Here is an 8570-nt window from a genome sequence, read left to right as displayed (position 1 = left end):
AAATTGTCCTTGTTCGTATACTACTAAGAACATGGACATTAAGATTAATTAAGGCACTAATTAACATTCAGTATTTGAAAAGTCACCTATTGGCCCAGTCATATGCATATCATCTGTCCAGAGGATTTTAACCTTTTGGAAATTTCATAGACCATTAGGCATTAAAGACCGTCAAGGAAGATGGGCTATTTTCCTGGTTTATATGACCTTAAGTCATATGTTCATATGGCTTCAGGCCCTCTCTCAAGAGGCCTTTTAGAATGTTGCCATTATCCCCATTTTTCAGACACAGAAACTGAGGCTCAGAGAAATAAAGTGACTTTGCCTAAGGTTCCAGAGCTGGGAAGTGGCTGAGCCAGAATGAAATACCAGTTCCATATGAACGCAAATCTGTGCCCATTTATCGTGTGCTACTACTGCCCGTTGCTGGAAAGAAGGGAGAAGCGATGGAGAATAAGGTCGATGAGATGGTTGGAGACCAGTTCGAAGGCGCTTGCTGACCCTGCTGCAGTCACTTCTCCTGGAGCGGGAGCGGGATTGGGGCAGGTCGAGGGCGCAGGTGCCATGGGCGCCCAAAGGATGAGTGTGCTGAGAAGAAGGGCTGGTGGGGAGAATTCCACAGGAAAGGAAAGAGAGATGGGAGCACGGTAATCTTCGTCTTGAGTCTGAAGAAGCCCGGCTTTAGTTGCGCTTTGGCTCAGGATCCGCCGTCATCACTTACATCCTTGGAACTGTTGAGAACTGAAGATGAAGCAGAGCAGAACCCTGGTTGCTGTCTTACACAGCTGCCCATCTGTGGGCCGCGGAGAAAAGCCGAAAGGAACTCCCTCAGGAGCAGGGCTACCGCCTCCCTGCTCCTGGCTGGCAAAGGCCCTGATCACTGGGAAGAAAAAACCAACCTCTCGCTTGCCTGCCTTTAGGCTGCTGGATTTTCCTTGGATGCCATTTTCACACAGCCCTCTTCTTTAAACCCACTAACTCCTCCAGCTCTCTCTTTCTCTTCCCACAGCCCTTCCTTGCTTCCTTCTCAGAGCCTCCTGGAGTCCCCACCCCACCCCAGGGCACCAATGACCCAGGAAACTCACCACCCTGGGCTCCTAGTCCCCCTTTGTAAATAAATGGTCACACGCATCCCCAGACCGCAGACCGGAAATAAGAGAGAAGTTGGGAGAGATTTAGAGTGGATAAATGGAGAGAATGAAAGAGAATCGAAATTATAGTTGCTACTATATCCCATTTGTGTTGTCGGACCCTGAAGCGAGGCTCCCTTCCCCCAGCTTCTCTCAAGGGGATGGGATTTGAAAAGCCTGCCCTAATTACTGTTAATTTTTTAAGTGCAGTAATGGTATTGTATTTTTTTAAGTCCTTATCTGCTAGAGATACATAATGGAGTATTTTCAGAGAAAATATGACATCTGGGATTTACATTAAAATACTCCAGTAGGGAGAAAAATGAGGAGGGAACAGATGAACATAGATTGGCAAAATGTTGATAATTGTTGAAGCTCATAACAGAGGTTCATTATCCTCTTCTCTCTACTTCTCTTCATGTTTGAAATTTTCCATAATAACAAATTTAAAAAACCTTTGCTATCTATTCTGCAAATTACACTGAGTCACCCACACTCATAGACCGGAAATAAGATAATGAGGTCTTACGGGGGAGTTCAGAATGGATAAATGGAGAGATGGATGAGGCAGAATAAGAATAATAGCTATTACTAATGTAGCCCTCGAATGCCAGGCCTTGTTCTACACACTTTACATATATCCTCACAACGACCTTGTTAAGTACTGTGTATTATTATTACCCTCCCTGTTATAGATAAAGAGACCCACAGAAGGATTGAATAAGTCACACAAGTGAAAGCTGGGGTCCGAACCCGGGCAGTCTGGCTTTTGACTTTTTGCTTTTAAAGAATCCGCTAGATAGATATAGGAAGCAACTGATGAGTGAAGAGAGGGATTCGTTCATCCATTTCCTTATTTGTTTATTTAAGAAATATCTGTCGAGCCTCTGCAAGATGATGGACAGGCAAGGATCCGAGTGTGGGGGTACAGCACTGAGCCAAGCAGACAGACAGGTCCTTGCCGTCAAGGCGTTTACGGCAGGGTGGGGGTTGACTTGAAATGATAATCACACGAGCATGTGAAAAATCACAAACCGGGACGAGGGCACACAAGGAACACTCCAGGGAGTTCTGAGAAGGCTTTTAGTATATTACCATTATCCCCATTTTTCTGAGAGCATAGGATGAGGTACCTGACTCAGTCTGGCAGACCTGGGCAAAGGTTCTCTGAGGAAGTAGCGTTTGAGCTGAGAGAGGAAGGATAAGAAACCGTTAACTAAACGAAAAGGGAAGGGAAGAGCGTTTCAGGCAGGGGGAGAAGCATGGCCAAAGGCCCTGAGGCAGGAGAGAGGTCGATGTGGGAAGGACCGAAAAGGCTAAGGTAATGGTTGGGGCAAAGCCTAGAACCTTAGAATTGGAATGGTTTTTTGGAGTCCGGTTCAGTGTCACAAGTGAGGGGATTGTCAGTGAGAAAGAAGGAAGTGACTGGTCGAAGGTGACACCCTGAATCAGTGGCAGAAACAGGACTCAAACGTAGGTTCCTCGCCCCCCGGCCAGCGCTCTTTCCAGCCCAGCCCGCGGCTTCCCTGCATCTCAGGATGGAGGCCAACTGGGTGCCAGCGAAACGCTGCTCTCGGGGACTCAGATTGGGGAAGAGCGTTTTTGTAGATAGGTATAAATAACCAAATGAAGTCTTCGCAGGCAAGGAGATCAAGAGTGGGTTTGGGGCAGAAAGGGGAAGAAAGCGATTTGGAAGTAGCAAGAATTTAATTCCATCCCCATATACCTAATTAGGCTCCCCCCATTTATAGCTAGAGTTCTAAAGGGGGCGGGGTTTTTTAAGAGGTGGAAAAGGGGACTGGGGCTGAGGTCTTCATCCCCTCTTTCGAGGTGAGAGGGGTCTGTCCCAGAGGAAGCAGGAGGTAGGGTGCTGCGTCCAGCTCGGCCACCAGCCACGCGTCATCTCCAGCTCTGCCAGCAGAGGGAGCTAGAAACCAAATTTCCTGAGAATGGCAGGTGGCCTGGCCCCTGGGGTTGGACAAAATCTTCCTGGAAACTAACAGTCATCCCAAGATGCTGTGGAGATGACAGGACCCGGGGAAAGGAGGGAGCCAAGGGTTAGGATTATCTGCAGGGTCTTTGCATTAAATTGCACAGTCTTTGATGACCGCTTTCTAAACCTGCCTCCCACGGTTTAGGCTGAAGCGGCACCAAGGCAGGACAAAACCATAGACTTGTTCCCTCAATGTTCCCCATCTCCGTGAACAGCACTGCCACCTCCCTCCACAATTATTCAAGTCAGAAACTGGGAGGCATCTTTCCAATCCGCCAGTAAGTCCTACTGAGATAGAGAGAGGGATACGTTCACTCATTCACTTATTCATTTATTTAATAAATATCTGTCGAGCCTCTGCAACATGATGGACAGGCAAGGATCTGAGTGTGGGGGTACAGCGGCGAGCCAAGCAGACAGACAAATCCTTGCTGTCAAGGCGTTTACGGCGGGGCAGCGGTGTTGACTTGAAATGATAATCCCACAAGCTTGTGGAAAATTACAAGCCGTGATGAGGGCACACAAGGAACACTCCAGGGAGTTCAGAGAGCATGTAATGAGGTAGCTGACAGCCTGGCGGGCCCGGGAAATACATCCTGAATCCCCCCCAAACCCAAACACTTCTTTCCGTCTCCACTGCTACCGTTCTGGTCTATGTCCCCATCATCTCTCGCCTCTCGACTTTCTGCTTTTATTTGTGCCTCCTTTCCACTGTCCTGCACCCAGCCACCAGAGTGATCTTTCAGAAACACCCATCTGATCACGTCATGGCCGTGTCGAAACCCTTCGAAGCCTCCTCCTCTCCCTCCGAATCAAGTCTTGCCTCCTCACAAGGCCTTCCCGCTCTAGCCCCTGACTGCTCCTTCCACCCTCTGTCTCACTTCTTCTTGGCCTTACACACGCGCGCGGGCACACACACACCATTGTCCTCTGTCTGAACCATTTCTTATTCAGATCGTGTCTCGTGAGACACTTGCTGTTTCCTCTGCGTGGACTTTCTTCCCTTCCTGTGTGTCCCATTATCTCTCTTTTGACTCCTTTGCTCTCAGCTCGGGTCTCCCTTCTTCCGGGGGATCTTCTATAATCCTTCCCAACAGTTGTCCTCTGCGATACAATGTGACGCTCTTCGCCGTTATCAGCGGACTTTGTCCATAGAATTTGGCTCTCTGGTAACCTATATGGCTCCCCCATGATCACGTGAGCTCTGTGAAGGACAGGGCTGTCTTTGTCACAGTTACAGCTTTACAGAGCTTAGCGTGGTACCTACACATAATAACTGATAAGTGATGATTTATTAGATGGATGGATGGATGGATGGATGGATGGATGGATGGATGGGTGGATGAATGGATGGATTTGTCAATCAATCCCAAGGGAGCTGGCGTACCATGATGGAGACAGAGAATGACGGTGTGAGTGGGATTGATACATCCGAAGCAGGAATGGGGACCAGGAACCAGAGAAGCATACCCATCCCAGCCACTCCTCTTCCCAGCACTGCTCCTGCCTTTCTCTTGGACCTGCCTCGGGACAGACCTGGAAAGAGCTCAGAGAAATCTGAGTTACACCCAGCAGTGGGACACTCCCCAATCTTGTGCTGGGACAAAGCCACCTGGGCTTGGCTGTGAGACGGACGGGCTCCGGCCAGTGCCTAGTGTTGGTGGACTCTCTGGACGCCCTGTACCCCCTGTTCCCCAGGTCAAGGGCATTTCTGGGGGCTCCCTACGAGTCCCTCCTCAGCTGCCTCACCCTCCTCCTGCAACAGCAGACGAACCCTTCCTACGCCACGTGGGCGCCTCTCCCAAAGAATGGGGTCGAGGCTCCTCCCTGGTGCCAGTCCAGGGAGGGACTCCCAGGGGCACCTGATCTGCACCTCTGTGGTCCTTTTCCCTTCCTCTTTGACGCTAAAATAGTCAGTAAAGACTCCAAGTTCTCGAGAAAGGATGAGGGTTACATTTTTCACGGCTCTTTGAAGGCCTTGGCCCCCTGCCCAGATCTGAGTCAGGAACTGTGTGTCCTGGAGAATTGGCTTCCCAACCATCTGCTCTGAGCTTGAAGAACCTAGGGACTCTCGTGGGATGCTCTGTTCAAATTAGCCAAGAAACGGAGGGTGAGGACAACACAGCAGTAGGGACCTGGGCCAATGGAGGCCTCCGAAGCTGTGGCGGGAAGGGGCAGATGTATGACACGGAGCATACTGAGGGCATGGCGAGTCCCCACGCAGAGAGTGCCTCCCACCGGCCAGCGGCACGGCTCCCACGGCCAAGCCTTCCCAGCTGCCTTGTGGAGGGAACTGATGGCTTGGCGAACACCTGCTTTCTGCCGGGCGCTTCCTCCCCAACGAGAGAGGAGGTGCTGTTATCCTGTACCAGCGGCAGGAACCAAGGCTCGGGGAGCTTCACTGCCTGACGTGCGGTCACGCAGAGACCATCCCGGGCCATCGACTCCCAGCCTCTTGGCGAATGGTTGCTGAGGCTGCTAGAAAATGATTCTCCCTTTCTGTGAGCACGTAGGCAGCCTGAGGACAATGGCTGGGAGGAGTCACACTCTTTCCATGCCTAGGACATAACTTGCTCCATCCAAGAGACAACAGATGTTTGTCCCTTTGACACGCACCATCTCCAGGTGGTAGGAATGGCTCAGTACAGCCAAGTCGCACACGTGGAAAATTTTAGGGTGGAGACAAGGAAAGAATTACCTAAGGGCTCACATCAGAGGCTAAGGGAACCTTCCAGATGAAGGGATCTGTCCAAAGCCAGAGAGATCCACAGGAGGAAGAGTACACGGCACCACTCAGCCCCTAAATCCCCACAGCCAGGACATTCGCATGGATTGAAGAGCCAGCCTTCCGGGGCCTCTGGGACTGCTCTTAAGTGAACCAGGAGTTCTCAACCCAGAGTCATGTCGGAGTCACTGGGGATCTTTTAAACAATAATTATATTTGCAATACATGTATCTGACAAACGGTTAGTATCCAGAAGATATAAGGGCAAAAGACTGAACAGACACCTCATGAGAGAGGATATGTGAGTGGTTGATAATCACATGAAAACACGATCGACATAATTAGTCATTAGGAAAGTGCAATTTAAAACCATGATGAGATACCACTATGTACCCGTAAGAATGGCGACAACTAAAAACAGAGACAATACAAAGTATTAGCGAGGATGTGGAGCCACTGTAAATCTCGTTTTGCTGATGGGAGTGCAAATTGGTACAAAAACGTTGAGAAACTGGCAGTTTCAAATAAGCTCAATAGAGATCCAGGAATTCCACCCCAAGAGAAATGAGTGTATGTGCCCACAGAAAGATTGGGAACGACCCAAGTGTCCCCGGATGTGTGACCGGCTGAGCCAGTGTCGGTGGATCCAGACAAGGGAATCCCGCTCAGCGATGAAGACGCATGAGCTCCCGATCAGTGCGCCGGTTTGGATGAGTGTCAAAGGCATTCTGCTGAGTGCAGGAGCCGACCTCAACGTTACACGCTGCTTGATTCCATTTACACACAGCTGAAGAACAATCAGAGCGAATCTTTAGGGGAAATCAGAACAGCTGTTGCCTCTGGCAGGGGTGGGGGCATCGCGTGGGGTGGTGGAAATTGTCTGTTTTCACTGGGGCAGCAGCTACACAGGTACCCACAATTCTCACAGTTCATTGAACTGTGCACTTAAGACCTATGGATTTTCCTGTGTGTAAATGATACCTCGATTTAAAAAAATCATGCCCAGGCCCCGCCCTCATCTAATTAAATCAAAATTTCCAGAGGTGCAGCCTGGGCAAGGGCGTTTTTTAAATCTCCCCAGGTGGCACTGCCGTGCAGCTGGTCCGAGAACCAGTGATTAACATTTCCACCACTTTGCCCTAGCGACAGCCTCCTGTGTCACTGACACTTGTCAAAGGTGCTCATCAGAAAAAGCCCCTCCCACTTTCAGCGGCAGAGGTAGACAGGTGGGAACAGGTGAGTGAGGATGAGCATTTACCAATATACCTCGGAGGACGTTTCATATCAAAATGTAAAGACACTAAAATTTCCACTTAAATGCTTAAAACAATAAATTTAATGTTAATGGCGATTTCATGTCAATTTCTAAAAAAAAAATCAAGAGCTTCCTTAGTTTTAATGGCTGTGTATATTCTGTAAGAGTCGATGTTATTTGACCAGTGCCCCATTGATGGATATTTTTTTCCAGCCTTTTGTCATTACAAACACTGCAGCTGTAAGTATCCCCGGTACATGCGTTTTTGTGAGTATATGTGAGCAAATCTGTAGGATAATTTCTTAATTGCTGAGTCAAAGCGTATGTGTCTTTCTTCATTTTCATGGAAACCGCTAAATTGCTGTCCGCGAGCGATGGGGGAACTTACAGCACCATCGTACCTTGTAGTTTTATTCGGCATGTCTCCTGAGAGTGAGTCTTCACTGACACAGGTCCAGGGCGTTCAAGCGGAGGGAAAGGGTGTTATTTTGGAGGCCAGGATGGAGACCGTTCTCTCCCCACGTTTCCGTTGTGGCCTACGCTGAGCTTCGAACCAGTCTCCAAGAATCCTAAGAACTCAGCTGACTAGTCAGGACTCTCAAGAGCGTTTCTTCGATGCAGACCTCTCGCTTGAGCCCCAGCCTCCTATATCAAGCTCCTCTTGACACCTCACACCGAAAACATCCAAAAGTACTGGTTCCCAATCCACCATCGAACCGGCTCTGCTGCAGTGTTCGCCATGTCTCTAAATGCCACCACCGTCCACCAGCTACTCAAGCCTCCAACCCAGAAACACAAACCGTGGTTTCTTCTCTGTCTGCAAGCCAACGCGCCACCAAGCCCTGCGGGATCTAGCTCCAAAATAAATCCCGAGTGTCTCTGCCTCTGCCTACCTGACTGCCAGCACCCAAGCCTCAGCAGTGGAAATACCATCCAAAGTCCGTACTGTGGCCTACAAATCCCCAGGGACCCGGCCCGTGCAAATCTCACCCTGTCTGTTCATTTTACCCCAAGCACATTGGCTTTTTTTCTCCTGTACGGACAACCCGGACGATTTCTACCACAGGCTCTTTGCATCTGCCGGGAGCACTTTTCCATGAAATCTTAGCATGGCTGGCTCCTTCTCACTGTTCGGATCTCAGCAGAGTCTCTGGTGAGACCTTTTGTGAAGTAGCCACCCACCTCCCTCGTCCTGCCGTATGCTTTAGAGGCCTTACTACAATTTAGAAGTGTGCGCTCCTCCCCAGAACACCAGCTGCACGTCTGTAGCTCCAATGCCCACAATAGTCCCGGTGCTTAATAAGTGCTTTGAAAATATTTGCAATGAATGAATAGTTTGATAGTGCTTTCTTGTTTTCAAAGCCTTCTCCTGGTCAGAATCGGAGATTTGGAAAGAGAGGAGGTGATCGGGGAAGGAAGGGAATAAAACTGATTTTGAGGACTTGAGGTTTGCGTCTATCCAGATAA

Source organism: Pteropus medius, unplaced genomic scaffold (genome assembly GCF_902729225.1).
Source record: "Pteropus medius unplaced genomic scaffold, Ma_sr-lr_union100, whole genome shotgun sequence".
Taxonomy (NCBI): Eukaryota; Metazoa; Chordata; class Mammalia; order Chiroptera; family Pteropodidae; genus Pteropus; species Pteropus medius.
Note: the sequence above shows the minus strand (reverse complement) of the source record.